This window comes from Vigna unguiculata, chromosome 5 (genome assembly GCF_004118075.2).
Source record: "Vigna unguiculata cultivar IT97K-499-35 chromosome 5, ASM411807v1, whole genome shotgun sequence".
NCBI classification, from domain to species: domain Eukaryota; kingdom Viridiplantae; phylum Streptophyta; class Magnoliopsida; order Fabales; family Fabaceae; genus Vigna; species Vigna unguiculata.
In genome coordinates, this window is record NC_040283.1 from 19,179,071 (window position 1) to 19,195,805 (window position 16,735).

Below are 16,735 nucleotides of genomic sequence, written 5' to 3' on the forward strand. Positions count from 1 at the left end.
GGTATAAAAAACATAATTTTCACTTATTAATATATTTTATTTTATTTTTATTATTACTATATTACTATATTACTATATTACTGTTATTTTATTGACAATAATTATATTAATTTTTATTTAATATTTTTACACATATTAGAATAAAAGGATCTTTAACTTTGTATAGGCATAAGACATGGTAAATGGTAAATATATATAAACCAAACAAAGATTCATGAGCAAGGGATTTGAAAGACAACCATAAATAGTCTAATGATGTGAATAAAATAACCTAAGGCTGAATAGAATAGCATCATGTAGTGCTTGTTGGATGTTGGTAAATGTTGAAGTTATTTAAAATCCTGTACTTGTAGAACAGAAATTGTCAATCAAGTTATATTAGTGTTACACTATGCAAGATTAGTTTAGTTATTGGTATGTAATTACTTGCTATAAATTTTGGAAAACTTCTTTGAAAACCACATTAGTTGTAGAGTCCAAAGCCCTTTTGTTGTTGTCATGAATAAGAATCTTTAATCCATATTTGCTTTGAACCCTAGACACAACAACATACAATTGTCCATGGCTAAAAACTGGTGTTGGTAAATATAGTCCCACTAAAGCTAAAGATTGACCTTGTGATTTGTTTATTGTCATAGCATATGATACCATGATAGGAAATTGTCTTCTAATAAGTTTAAAAGGCCATGGTGATTGTGATGGAGACATAGACATTCACGGAATATATATTTCATCACCACTTGTGCTTCCTGTGATAACTTTTGCACCAATAACATGATTTGCTAGCCTTTTTATTATCAATCTACTTCCATTACATAAACCTTGAGTTTGATCCAAGTTCCTCAAGAGCATTATTGGTGTTCCAATTTTCAACTTAAGTTTATGGTTTGGAATACCTGATGTGGTTAATGAATTTAAAAACTCTGGAGTAATTTGATCAAAAGCATCGACTTTTGTTCCTTCAGAATTGTCTATTATATCAGAGCTAAGATACTCCTTTTGTTCTCCTGCAAAAATAGTCAATAAAAATTATTGATATGGAATACTATTTTATAAATATGTATATCATTAAATAAAATAAATATTAGGGTATGTCATGTAAAAGTACCAAGTATTAATGATAAAACATAGTCATTGATTTGATCAATTGTTTCAATTCTACTAGCCAATATTGCCCTGCATTGCAAGAAATTAAGATCTCTGAAGTTTTCAATTAATTCTGGATAAGTACTTGCAACTATCGCTTCAACAGGATCAACAAAGTTTGTGATTAGCAATTCTAGCGGGATTTGTATTTCAGCTATACCATCATTAGGTTCAAATAATTTACCATCTCCAAGTTTCACTATCCATTCAGAGAATTCTTGAATTTGTCTTGCATCGGATTTTTGTAACCCGTTTTGCAATAAACGCATATTCTTTGTCAGTGTTAATATCTGACATTGGTCCCAAAGATAGGAAGCATTAATTGTTGCATGAACAATATCTGATCTGTTTCCTCTAGGAATAATAGGTAGAATTTGCCTGAAATCACCTCCAAAAACTATTACTTTTCCACCAAATACAGAATTAGATTTATTTTCTTTTCTCATTATATCATTCAATGTTTTGTCTAGTGCTTCGAAACAAAATTTATGTGCCATTGGTGCCTCATCCCATATAATTAACTCAGCCTTCTGTAATAATTCAGAAACCTCACTTCCCTGTTGGATATTACAAACTGAGGTATCTAGTGTTGGTATTGCAATCCTAAATTTTGAATGCGTCGTTCTTCCTCTTGGAAACAATAGAGATGCAATTCCACTTGATGCGACTGTTAAGACAATTTTTAGTTGACTACGCAAAGCTGAAGCTAATGTCTTCCACATGAATGTTTTGCTGTCCCACCATAGCCATATAGGAAGAACATAGCTCATTTTTTACTTATCACTGCATGCATTATCTTCTCAAAAATTTGTCGTTGCTCATTTATATAGTTTGTCAAAAGTAAATTAATATTAGTCTATATTACTATAATAAAGTAATTGAGTGGGTAATATAGGATATTTGCAATGTATTATTATTGCCAGTAATCAAGTTGAAGTTTGATTGAAATTGATGCTTTTGATCCTCAATGTTATAATCAAGTTCAGCATAAATTAATCTATTTCCTAAATGACTTGTAACATAGTCATTAGGATAAGGCATGTATGGGTAGTCCTTCAAGCTCTTTCTGTTTATTTGGAGAAGGTTTTCTATCTCCAACAACGTTAAATTTTGTAGCTGGTCAACAGTTAGATGCAATTCTACATAAAAGAAAAAAGTTATAGGTTAGTACATGGAATATATAAAAATGTTTAACTCAAGAGTATAAGAGTTTTTGTACCTGGCAATTTGGCTATTTTTCTTTGATTATATTGAATGTCATCTGAAAGTCATTCCCAAGTCTTTTGCCAAAATAGTTATGGATTATTGACACAATTAGACAATAATATAGTTACAAACAACTTTCTAAGATAATGTCCTGAACCCCAGTCCTTTGCTTCTTTAATAGCTTCAATATATTCTCTATCATCGGGTAAGAATCCTGATGCAAAGCAAGCTTCTCTAAATGTGGGATATGTTAGTTATCAACAATTTTGATGTCATCATAGGACGAAGGTCCCTTTACGACCGTTAGCATCCTCCGTAAATAAAAAAGCTCCCCAGTACTTGGTGGTACCCAAATAAGTCTTCCTATTGTATTTCCTCTTTGTCTAAGTTTCCAGCATCTATTCTTCTTGACATAAACAAACTTGGAAGCAAATTGTGTGTATGTTAAATTTCTTGCCTCTTGGAATGTTTTGTTGCACTCCATCCAAGCTGTAAACATTGATTGTGAAACGCTTGGTTTAGAAATTATGTCATCAATGTCATCTTCATCTTTAAAATATACATCGTGCTCACCTTCAAGATGGAAAAAAAGTCTTTCCACTGCTGGATTTCTTCCATGAATAGGAAAAGAAAATATTCGCCAACATGCTTCACATGGAGAGATGTATCTACAATATAAATATTGTTTGATCTCATCTAATGGTTGAGATAATGAGTTGGCTTGAGTGTCATTAGGAACAATAACAGTTGTTATCCTGTGATATCCTTTGTTGATATATTTGTATAAGTACTTGATTGAAGTACTTTGTTTACACCATTCAACATTAATATGTGCTTGATACTTTAGTAACAACATGGGATTATAAGGAACTACAAAACGATTGTCTAATGTGATATCATTCTTAACAATGTTACAACCATTGTCTTTCTTCTATAATGAACAAAACCATCTTGGTTTATGACGGTTATTTCTTGAATTTTTTTTGGAAAAAATCGAGAACATCTTCCGTTTTTCATGCAAGGTGATGATTTATTAGACATACCACAAGGTCCATGAAGCATATGATCTTTCACACAATTATACAACTAGGGATTTTGCTTGGAACATGGTATTTCAGCTGATATCACTTTATCTATGTCCTCTGCATTTGGATATTTGCTAGATGGATGCAAAAAAAATAAGTAGATGAGCATGTGGTAATCCACGTTTTTGGAACTCAATGGTATACATGTCTACAAAGAAAATTACACGCTCTAGTTAGAAACATTATGCATTATAATAATTACTTTGAATAACATATAACATTGAAACTTACATGCTATAACTCTACCCATCACTTGTTTTTTAATCAAATCTTCCAGAAATTTATCAAACTTAATTTTGAAAATTCTAGATATTATATATGGACAGTCTGATGGTGTCAAAGTCAATTCCTCCAATAATCTTGTTATTTCTGGCCAATTTGGATTGCAAGTAAAAGTTAGAAATAGATCTGGAAAACCAACATGGCTACAAATTGCCATTCCATCGAAATATAGTTGGTCCATAAATCTTCTACTACCAACAAAAGTTGATGGAAGCACAACCTTTTTTCCTTTGTCCGCTCCTTCATTATGTGAACTGGTTGTTGGTTGGGAAAGATTAATATATTTATCAACCCTCAACTTAGATTGATTGTTTCTGACAAATGATAGTCTCTCAGATTCTACCATTATATATCCATCTACCACAAATTGTTGAAACAACCTTTTAGATCTTAACACAATGCTTGCCTATGATTGTCTAGTTTGAATTCGAAAACAAAACCATTCTCTTATAGTGAGTCAATTTCTTTTTTTATGTGCGTGGTCACGATGGGCAACATCTTCTCTATAGCCATCTTCTCCATAGGGAAACAATAAGGGATATTGATATCCTAAGTAACTTGGATGCAATTCGTTTATTCTTTGAAGCTTGCCACTTCTATTTTCCAGTATTATATCCCTAGGAGATGTTGTATCAACATCACCTACTATCAGTGCAGCTACTTCCGAAACCTTTGGTATATTATATATACGACCATCTTTAGCCCTGTCAGATATCAATCTTAGTTTCAAATCTTGATATGGTTGATCTTTATATCTATCTTTGGCCATCCGAAATGATTTTGTATGTACATTATGAGCATCCAACATATCTCTTAACTTTCTTACAATTTCAACATCAACCTTGTTTTCGTTCCTGCCATTACACATATGAATTCATAAATAAAAATATAGTTAACAACAATACTATGAAGAAAGTTAATGCTTTTATTTTGTTTACCATTATGTGTTAAGCATATAATGTACAAAGTGAGAAATGGTTAGAAGAAGTATAGAATTAAAAAGAGCATTTTATCTTAAAAATTTCATTTTGTTATGTATTTCATTCTCAGTGTCATATATGTATAGTTGAGCAAACTTAGGTAGTTGTCCTGGCAGTGGTAATAAGCTTCATATTCTGTGACATGATTGTCCTTGTATTCTCAAATTTGGAGGTCCTTTTCCATTGTTGAATGAGTTATCAAGCTTTGCCCCAGGGGAAGTGAATGCAAACATCATGTTGTATGCTCGGATGTTTTGTTGGTAATTCTTGCTATCTGCAAAGTTACTACTAAATAGAAGATGTTGTAGTAGAGAGGGGGGTTCTTTTAAGAGTGGGAGTTGAACTTTGCCATTACCACAACATAGTTGAAACTTTGGATTAGCAGCATTTCTATGTTTCATTATTCTTTCCTGGTACCACATATAAGCTTTGCAATGATGGCATTGGAAAATAGGATTGCCTATATCTGAATAACCTTCAAAGGATTTGAAATTTGTTTTAGCTAATTATATTAAAAGATTGAATATAACTTAACTTCAAAGTAATGAACTAATGATTTATTTTTTACTTGAATTTGTTATGCTCTGTATTTGTTCTCTTGAAAGTATTTCTTCTTCATCATCACCAGAATTATTGTCAAATGTCTCATCTATTCATATGTGAAAACATCATCATGAGATAAAATTATACATATATAATAAATGTAATCATAGAAACAATAATGCATATGACAATTAATGTATATGAGTAAGTTACCTTGGGATTGAGCACTGACAGTTGGAGTAAGATAATTTTGAAATTTATGAACTTCATCTAATCCATTAAAAGCATTTGATTGACTTTCTCCAATAAATGTTATAGTGTTTTCTGTTTTTGTTTCTTGAGATGCATTTTCTGTAGGAGATCTGTCCAAATTCATTTTTTGTTGTTTGGGACACTTTGTCGCATTCTTAGTTGTATTTTTCTTTTCATCTAGAATATTCTTTCTTTTCAACCTTGCCTTTGCAGATAATTGCTTCTTTATGTTATTTCTGGCGTCCATAGAGAGTTCAAAATGTCTGAAATTGTTATATTTGCATTATAAATTTATAATTCAGTGTTGATTGATAGCTAAAATTTGAAATTGTTGTTCTGAACAAAGAGAGAAAAAATGCTTACCCAAATTTTCTTTGATTTTTGTAATTCACAATGGTAGAGAAGATGAGTTTGAGAAGATGAATTTGAAATCTGAAACTCTTTGAATGGACAAAGGAAAAAAGGTAACTCTTCTTCTCTCCATATGATAGTTGATAGTGGACTGAATACTAATTAAAAAAAGTGAATATAGGAATTGTTAACTTTTTGTAGAGGTCACTCTTGTATAACTGAATATGGTAGTTGATAATATGACCAATTTGTGAGAAGATGCTAAAAGTATAGGCAATTGATAAGTATGGGAATGGGCAGTTCATAAGTATGGGCAGTTGAAGGTCATTATTGTCATTTGATTTAGTGTTTCTATAATTATTATTTTATTCAAAGAAGCGAGTTTGTTGGTGGTTATTATTAAGTTGCTAATAAGTGATCTTTCTCCACTTTCTTAACGATATTGATATTGAATTGCAATTTAATTTCATGAGAAGTGACTCTGGAGGCCAATATTGAGTTTAAGGAATGCAGAACTGGTATACAATTTTATGACTATTACGCATAGATCGTTACACATGGTTGATAATTACATTTAATTTATAAACACCTATAACATTTTTTATATCGATGATTCTCTTTATGAGTGAGATGTGTATTGATTTAGCCTAGTTTATATCATGTTTTTGTCGTGAGATGTGTATTGATTCTCTTATGTACTGATTCTTAAACATGTATTGCGGGAGCATTTGGTGAATTTGCTACTGGGATTGGAAACAATGATGTTGGTTTTGTTCTAGGAATAAGGAAGCTTATGCTCCAGATATACTTAAGATTATGTGTGCAATTTAATACTTAAGATTATGATTGATTAAGTAACAACTGTTGTGTGCAACACTGGAATGAATATTATCTTTTTGCACCCCTATTAGCTGGAAAGGAAATTTACTTTGCTAATTATTAAATCTCCTTCCGTGTCAAATAAAATATCTTGCTAAAAGAATACATTATGTGTCAAATAAAATATCTTGCTAAAAGGTAATTATTTTTTTTTAACTTTAAACTTTATTCATGACTAATACTTGCAATCAATCTTGTTGTATTTTTACCATTCAAGAATAAACGACTAATATTTTATCCACAAAATACTTGTATTTAAAATAATATGTTGGTCATTCAAAAAGTAAAACACAACCATAACAAAGATAATCTTACTCATAATTTAAAAAGTACAAAACATAACCATAACAAAGATAACCCTTCTCATAATTTAATTTTTCTCCTTTTTGACTGTCTTGCTCATCTTGGTATATATATATATATATATATATATATATATATATATATATATAATTATCACCCTTCATTATGTTAATTTGACCCATGTACAATAAATATAAATATAAGAATACAAATTCACACATACTCTATATATTTCTCCTTGAATTCCCTTATCTCTGGTATACCATCATCCGTAAACAAGTTAGACCTATGCCATGAGTTAGATATTGAAATAGGCCATGTTCCTAAACATATGTTATAATTCAATAATTATTTAAGTAATTGAAACATTGTTCATATATAAGTGAATGAAACATTGAATTACCTAATGGTGCTTTGATCTTTGCTTGAGTCAAAATGACTATTGTTGTATCAGAATTTTGTTTTTCATTCCAATGGCTTAAAAATTTGGTTGCATAGTTATCCCATAGGGTGCATCCAATTACACTACCACTACAAATTCATGAAGTAAACCACATTAAATAATTATTGTTGCAGCTCCAATTTCTGAAAAACCTAATATTAATTACCTTAGATCCATGACATTAAAGAACACACAGTTTGAGTCGAGTCTATTTTTAACATTGTCCACAGCCCCAATTATATCTTAGAATCATGACACCAAACTCATTAGTTAGCATAGCATAATCATGTTTAGAGTAATGGGTAATAAGTAGAGAAATATAATATAGGCTTACCAGTTAAGATATCAGTAGTAGAGTAGGTTCCATCTACAATTTCCTTTATACTTTTGAAATTGTACACTCTGATAGGCATATTTGCAATTTCTTGCGGCTTAATAGTTGTTGCACCAATGAACATTAATTTATAGGGGTGTTCACACACTCTATATTGTCATTGGTTCTTTAGGATTTTGAAATTGTGCATAACATAAGTTTGACCCTCGATCAATTTATCCTCTCACAGCCCTACATCTTCCTTCTTAACAACAGCAGGTATGACATTACTCTACATGCATCGTAGTAGTGATTATGAATAATACATAATACATATTATATAAATGCATCATAATGATATACCTTATGGTCCACCAGAATCATCTGAATATGCTTAGTAGAATCACGATTTTGAACAATCCATAAATCAGTTATTCTAACACCAAGCTTTAACGTTTCTCGCTTGCCATCAATATCATTTATTAGATCAAATTTCTTGGCCATGTACTATAAACAAATCAAACACTATATTATTAGAAAGTCAAACACAACTTCTAAAAAATGTAAGAAAATATAACATACATGAAATGAAAATTAATAAGCAAAAAATAAAATCCAAATTTGAAACCCTTGCTCTGGATAGAAAAAAAGAATGCCATCTACTGCATGCAGGCTTGTACATTTGTATGTAATACTAATATTTTGTTGTCTTATAATGACATGTTATGATTACATGGTTTTGCCTTAAGTATAACGTGAGTGTTGATTCATTTTTCTTCTTCATGTACCACTGGCTTGCATAAACATGCTTATGATTACATAGTGCATTAATAATTAATAAATCTGAATGTGCAGATTGAATTCCTTTGACAACAGATTATTAAGTGATTGTATCATTTGGTGAGGTGTAGTCTTGTTCCCTTTAGACAATTGTGTAAGTTTGTGACATTGTATTTTTCTTTTCAAACTATTAATTTTTCTATATTATTTAGGTTATACTAATGGATTCTTCTCATACAAAAGTGTTGCATGACTCTGGTCCTATTCCAATGGAGGAGGAGTAAACTTGTGGTACAACTTCAAAGCTAACCGTAAAACTTTAGCAATTATTTATATGACATTGTATTTTTTTTTTCAAACTATTAATTTTTCTATATTATTTAGGATATACTAATGGATTCTTCCCATACAGAATTGTTGCATTACTCTGGTCCTATTTCAGTGTGCAAACAAATTAAGGTGATAGCTAATAAAAAAATAAATATGATGCAGTAATCGACGTACATTGAACTTACTCATCAAAAAAAGCAAATTATTGTATATAATAAAAGAACAAAGAAACAGCTTCGATGCTTACCCAAAAGAAAAGAAGAAGAATGCTTGCCTAAATTTTTGTTCTCTGCTATCTGAGTTGAAAGTGTTAGAGAAGGTAGATTAATTGGAAGCTTTAAAAAAAAGTCACTTTTTTTGGATTTGGCGGTTGAACTTTGTAGTCCATAAGTTACGTGGGGGTGTGGGTATTGGGTAGTTAAGCAATCCAGAAAAATATAAATAAACCAAAAGAAAAGAAGAATGCTTGCCTAAATTTTTGTTCTCTGCTATCTGAGTTGACAGTGTTAGAGAAGGTAGATTAATTGGAAAGCTTTAAGAAAAAGTTATTTTTTGTGGATTTGGCAATTGAACTTTGTAGTCCATAAGTTACGTGAGAGTGTGAGTATTGGGTAGTTAAGCAATTCTATTATTAAGCAATCTATTATGTATAGGAATTACAAATAAGCCTAATTATGTATAGGTATCGATAAAGACGAATGGAAATTATTATTAAAATAATAATACAAATAATTATTATAATCAACAATAATAATTATAGTTAATAATAATAATAATTATTATTATAATTATAATTAGAGTTGATAATAACAATAATAATATTTATTATCATTACAAATAATATTTATTGAAAATTATTAATAAAATAATAATAGAAATAATATTATAATAAATAATAATAATAATTATAGTTAATAATAATAATTATAGGTAATAATAATTATTATTATAATTATATTTAGAATTGATAATAACAATAATAATATTTATTATTATTACAAATAATATTTATTATTATTACAAATAATATTTATTGAAAATTATTAATAAAATAATAATAGAAATAATTATTATAATCAATAATAATAATTATAGTTAATAATAATAATAATTATTATTATTATAATTATAGTTAGAGTTGATAATAACAATAATAATATTTATTATCAATTATATATTAATAATCTATTATAAATATTATAATCTATTATATATTTTAATAAATATTATTATAAATATTATTTTAATAATAATCTATTATATATTTTAGTTAATATTATTATAAATATTATTTGTAATGATAATACTATTAATAATTAATATTAGAGTTGAAATTATAAATAAATGAAAAATAAATAAATTGGCTTTAGTAGGATTTGAACCTGGATCCTTTTGTATAAATAAATGAAAAAATAAAAATAAATTGGCTTTAGTAATATTTGAACCCAGATCCTTTTGTACCAGAGTTTTAAAATGACAAAAAAACTGATTTTTAGGACACTTGTCAATAAAAGAGAATAGGTAATATAGTAATTTTGGTGGTATCTTCTTTTCTTAATATATAATAGATAGCACAAAAGGAAACTCACAACATATTTGATTTATACACAAAAAGACTACTTCCCCTAACCTGGAATTCTTGATTAAAATTGGGGGAAATCCCAAAACTCACATCTCACACTCTAATTTCGTCCTCCTCTTTTATATGTGTCTTAATTAGGGGTTTAAGTGCTAAAACGAAAATAAGCTTTATGGTGGGTATAATTCAAGTTTATCAAGGTTTGAACCATGACCATTTCAATGTCAAATCCATCTACAACCATTCAACAAACTCATGTTTTATAATAATTATCATAATCATATGATTATACTAACAGATTCAAGTATATTATCAAAACAATAATGAATTAAAATAACACCCAAATGACATACATAGGACTCAAACCCAAGTCCTCTCACACAATCAAGTACTCTCAACCATTTGAGCTAGTACTTTTCCACATCATTCTAATTAACATTTAATGTCATCAAGGTTCTTACCATCCGCATTTATTAATTAATTAATTAATTTCCACAGGTCTTATAGTAGGCATGTCAACGGGACGGGTAGGGTACGGGTAGTAGCTGCCCCGTACCCTACCTGCTAGATAAATATATGCCTCGTACCCATATTTGTCAGGTATTCGTTATACGGGTACCCGCATAATTTTTTAATATCCACGGGTACCTGCGGGTATTTACAAAAAATTAAAAATAAATATTGAACAACATATTTTAATCAAAAATTCAAATAAAATACAATACATAACATTCATAAATTTTAAACAAAGTCCAAATAACCCATTTAAATAGTGTTGAATGACAGTTTACAAATAAATGATTTTTTTTTAAAATTAATTGATAAAAAAATAACTCATTTAAAATCAATATGTTAATATTTTAATCATGTTTTTTTATTCTTTTTTAATTTAAATTAGAGTATAGCAGGTACGAGTATCTACGAGTATAAATACTATGATACCCGTACTTGCCCCGTTAACATATGGGTATTAAAAATACCCGTACCCGTTACCTGTGGGTATCCATTTACAATATTCATTTTCTACTTGTTGCAGATTTTATCCATAGATACCTGCGGGTACGGATTTTTTTTACATCTCTAATCTTATGTGATGTGAAACTTTTCAAGACATGTTATTTTTATCATCCCAACAGAAATAAATTTATCATACTTAAAATTTCCAAATAAGAATCCAATGACAAATATTCTAAAAAATTAAAAAATCTAAGCTAAAAGTAGCAAGCAGTAATACAATAGTAAACTAAAAAATCTAAACAACCACTAAAAACCATAACTAAAATAAAACACAACAGGTAAACAACTAACATCTAAAAGCATTAACAACTAACTAAAAACAATAATAAAAAAAAGTAAAAACTTCCCTACAATAGAATGAAACATTGTCGTCAATGTGAGAATGTAGTATAGCGTGTTGAGAGAGATGTTGCAATTGCATGCCTAGTACAAAGTAGAATTGTTCTTGCAATAAGGCAGACACAGCATTGTAAAAAGTATAAAAGTCATTCAAGGAGCTCTTGCTTTTATTGGAGATCGGGTTGCCTTATCACTCATAATATTCTTTTTTATGGACAACCGAACAGTTCGACTATGAATTTTGCGACTATAAAGATAAGAGATAAAATATTCTTATCAATATTTTTGTCTCAAGTTTGAATTTTTTGAAGACGTGTCTAGATTGGATCATATTGGTGGAATAGGGGGAATGTTGTTGTGGTTGCAATTAGCATGATAACTATGCTTCATTTACATTAGGTTGCTTATGAAATGAGCCACTTATAAATTTGTATGACGTAAACAATTACTTAAAGAGTTCTTGTGTCAAAAGTGACATTGAATTTGTTACAATTTACGCAAAATACATTTAATTCACTTTATGAAACACTATTGTTTTTTCATGTTTTCAAAGTTTCAATAGTTGAATTAGCTTGTATTCTTGTTAGGTAGTGTGTATATCCTTAAAAAAGTTGAACTTGCACTCTCGTATGAAAAGGAAAGTTCTTATGAAGTTGATAATGTTTTGTTTAGTGAAATGGTGAAAAAAAAAAGCAATTTTTACCTCTTTTGCTCGAAAAGTCTTCTTATGTCTCTTGTTCTTTGATCAACATATCAATATAATTTAAATAATGGAAGTACAAAGATATTTAAAATATTTTTTTATTTAAATATATGATCTCAATTTATAATTTGTTAACAATATTAATAAATACAATTGGTAATCATTGTAACGTCCCATTTAATAGATAATTCTATTAAAATAAAATATTGTACATATTATAATATCCAAAGGCGCTAGACTTAGTGTATAAAGATTTCACAGCCATCCAAATATCCAATAAAAAAAGCTAAGACACACACCACGGTACCATTAACAAAATAGAAAGATTCAACAAGTGCCCAAAAGCTTGCTCATAAGCAAGAGATTACAAAATGATGAAAACTCTTCCAACGTGGGTCCAACAGTGAGCCCCACTCCAAACTAAGCTGCAACATGTTCGTCGTCACTACGATTACCAAGGTCTCCCATATCTGCTCACACCAAATGGATTGGTGATCATTGCAAAAAGGAAAAACCACACACAAGACAAACACAAGCAAATAAAAGGATAAGCTAGAGTAAAAAGGTTTTTAGCATACAACCAAGCATACAATTTCAACCCACTGGACACCACCATGAGATCTCATCAAGAGATTCATGAAATTACGTCCTTTAAATGTGTCACCATCGTGAGATCTCACCAAGAGATTCGTGGAACTACGTCCTTTACATGAGGCACCACCATGAGATGTCACTAAGAGATTTGTGGAATTACGTTAACATAAGACACCACCATGAGATATTACTAAGAGATTCATGGAATTACGTCTTGATCCATACCATAATCATGTCTCACCAACCAAACATAAAATTATCATGCATACCAAATCTCATGCCAATATTCAACCAACCATCCAATCATGTTCCATACACAAAATCATACCAAACTCATCAATTCTAGCCCATAAACCACTTAATACATGCATATTCACCCAATTCATGCTTTAATAGAGTAATTCAATCAAACATGTGACCATCATCCAAAAACAGAGAAGAAACAACACTAGAGCACGTCCTTGTCCAGTTCTCGCTTAGGCAAAAGGGCTCTCGCTCAGGCGAGAGGAACCCCTCGCTCAAGCCACCAATACTCGCTTGGGCGAGACTACAAATACAGGGCATGTTGAGGTCTCGCTCAAGCTAGCCCATCTTGCTCAAGTGAGAATACTCTTGCTCAAGCGAGTGGCCTTCGCTTAGGTGAGCCCTAAAAAACAGAGAAGGGGTGAGCTGCTGTTGTTCTCGCTTAGGCGAGAACTCCTCGCTTAAGCGAGAGCTTTCGTTTTAGGCGACAACCCAACTCACTTGCGCGATTTCAACAGAACTCACTCCTCTCACTCGTGCAAAACCAGCTTCCAATCATCATAGTAGTACATGCAACATATTTTCACGCAACCAACAACATATATCAAGTACCCAAAGCATAAAACCAACCAAACAGACAAAATAACTAAAAACAGTAAAACCCTATCTTCCCATGCCTTATCAAAAGCCACTGTGAGGGGGCTTAGGCAAGCATAATGGTATCACAGCTCCAAGAACAATTTTGTGAGCTGGAAACACTAACATCGAAACAAGGACGGGTTACTACGATGCCCTACCTGAAATCAAGAAAGTCAAATTAGAGAAGAGAGAGTATGACTTGAGGGCTAACTTACGTGAAATAGAAATAAAGTTCACTAGCTCGATGAAGAACGGGAGCCAAACCCTAGTAGAGCTCTGTTGGAGAAGAAGTGGCAATGAGAAAAGGAGTTGTTTTTGCAAAGTGTGGCAGAATGAGAAGGGTTAGGGCTAGAAAAGGATCTTGGGACATCCTATGAGCTGGCCCTTAGGCCCAACAGATGGGACTAGGCCCTTAAACTTTTAGGGCAGAAAATAAGTGGATTTTACAATCATAAACTTTTATTTGGTACTCTAATTTCAAATACATACAATTGTAATTTCTTTTTAAAGATTTGATATTGAAGAAGTGAGAATACTTCTTTTCGATGTTAAATATTTGATAATATTATATTTTCTTTGCCGTAATTTTTTGTTATTTTATAAAAATTAATTATTTGATATTAAAATAGTAAGAAAGCAAGTACGAGCACACATAATTGTTACCTGATAGGAATGATTATTAGAAAAAATTTGATACCCTTTAAATTTAGATATGAGTGTAGAGATTAATTTTTTCTTTGGAGATGAATATAAAATAGCAAAACTCGTCCTCGTCTCATCCTTCCCGGTTGGCATCCTACACATGACCGATTTATATCTTAACTATCAAATCATGTTATATTTATCACTACAAAAAATCAATAAATAGTTGTCAATTTTAGAAACTAAAATAGTTGATTAGTGTATTGGTTAAATTAGATACGATTTAATAAATAAAAGAATTATTAATTTTTAAAATAGTCTCTATTATAAATAATAAATTATAATTAATTTATGAATTAGAGTCTAAATTAATTCAACATTAATTATTAAAGTTTTAATTACTTTATTATTGATTTTAAATTAATCTGAATTAGAAATTAATATAAATACTAATTTCTTAATAACTAAAACCTTACAGGATTTTTTCACTTTTAATATATATATATATATATATATATATATATATATATATATATATCAGAAAAAAAAAACTATAAAAAACATAATTTATTATATTATTCTGTTTTAACTCACATCATTAGATACTTTAAAATATATATTTTTCATTTTATTATACTCCAATTTTTTTACTTCTTATTAATGAAATACATACGTCATGCCCATGTGTATTATTTTTTAATGACAATAAAAAAAATAATTATAAAATTAAATATAAATATTTTTTTTTTATTTTTAGGTAAATTTTATTATAAATAGTAATTTAGTTTTAAAAAATTGTTAAGTTTAAAAATGATTAGATTGAAAAAAATGATTAAATTTTAAATGACGATGACTTAAAGAGTTAAATTAATAAAATAATTATTTTAATTTAAACATTTATTTATTAAAGATAATTGAAAAAGGAATAGCATAGATAATATAATATAATAAGTACAATTTATTCTTTTACCTGTCTTCTTCTGTTCTAATACTATTGTTTCTTATGTTCCTCAACCTATCTGTCTTTGATTTTTTTTTTTTTTATTACTTCTATTGTCACCCTTTGTTTCAGGATTTGCCAAATCTTCTGCTAAATCTTCGGTTGCTCCTTCTGGACCCTTGAAAGAGATTGTTTTTATTGGATCCTCGGAGGTTGAAGGGCACGAAATTGCCTTTGAATTCAACTAAATGAATTTCAGAAGATCGCCTCTGTGGAGGTATTACTCCCCGGATGGTAAAGTCAATCTTTTATTGTAATTTTTATTTGATTTTTTATTGATATTTAAAATATTAAAAAGACAAATACATATATACTCCTTAATAAACATAGAGTTAATATATTTTTATTTTTAATTTTGAGTAAAAATTAGAATTAGTTTTTATTAAAGATTTTAAACTAATTCAGTCATTTATTTCTAAAAATGCATGAATTTATTTTTTTAAATTAAATGATTTTAAATTTAGTTGATGTTTAAAATACATTTCTCAATTAATATTCAAGAAAATATGTATTAAATTATGTAAAGTCCTCTTATTTCAGCTCTAATATTTAAGGGTTGTCCCAAAATTTAATGGACTTAAGGGCTGACTCATAGGGTGTGCAAGACCCCTAAGGCAGCCAAACCCCTCTCACTTCTATCATTCTTGCAAAAGCAGTAATCTCATACTCTCCTTTTCTCCACAGAGACTCTGTTAGGGTTTAGCATCAATCTTGGTCAAGTAACTCAACCTTATTTTCTTGCTCCACGTAAGTTATTCTCCAGCTCATACTTCTCCTCTCTAGGCATATTTTCGTATTTCCAGAAGGGTTTCGTAGTAAGCTCATTTTTTAAATCTGTTCCACTATCTTTTCCAGTTTACAAATATATTCCTTGAGCTGCCGTGTTCAGCTGTTGGGTGTCGAAGTCCTTGCTAGCTTATTTCTAGGTAAGGGAAGCTAGGGTTCTGCTTTTAAATGTACTTAAGCTTGCGTTTTGGTTCTGTTTTGTGCTCTTGGGTGATTTCATGGCTTTTAAGTTAATATGAACATGTATTGTGACTTGCTCTAGATAACTTTTGTGCTGGCTTGCATGAACAGTCGTGGAGAT

The 16,735-nt window shown here is 29.8% G+C and overlaps 1 pseudogene; it reads right to left on the reverse strand.

The window, feature by feature from the left end:
• Window positions 1-429: 429 nt before the first annotated feature.
• LOC114184441 lies at window positions 430-8,286 on the reverse strand (annotated as a pseudogene).
• Window positions 8,287-16,735: the final 8,449 nt, after the last annotated feature.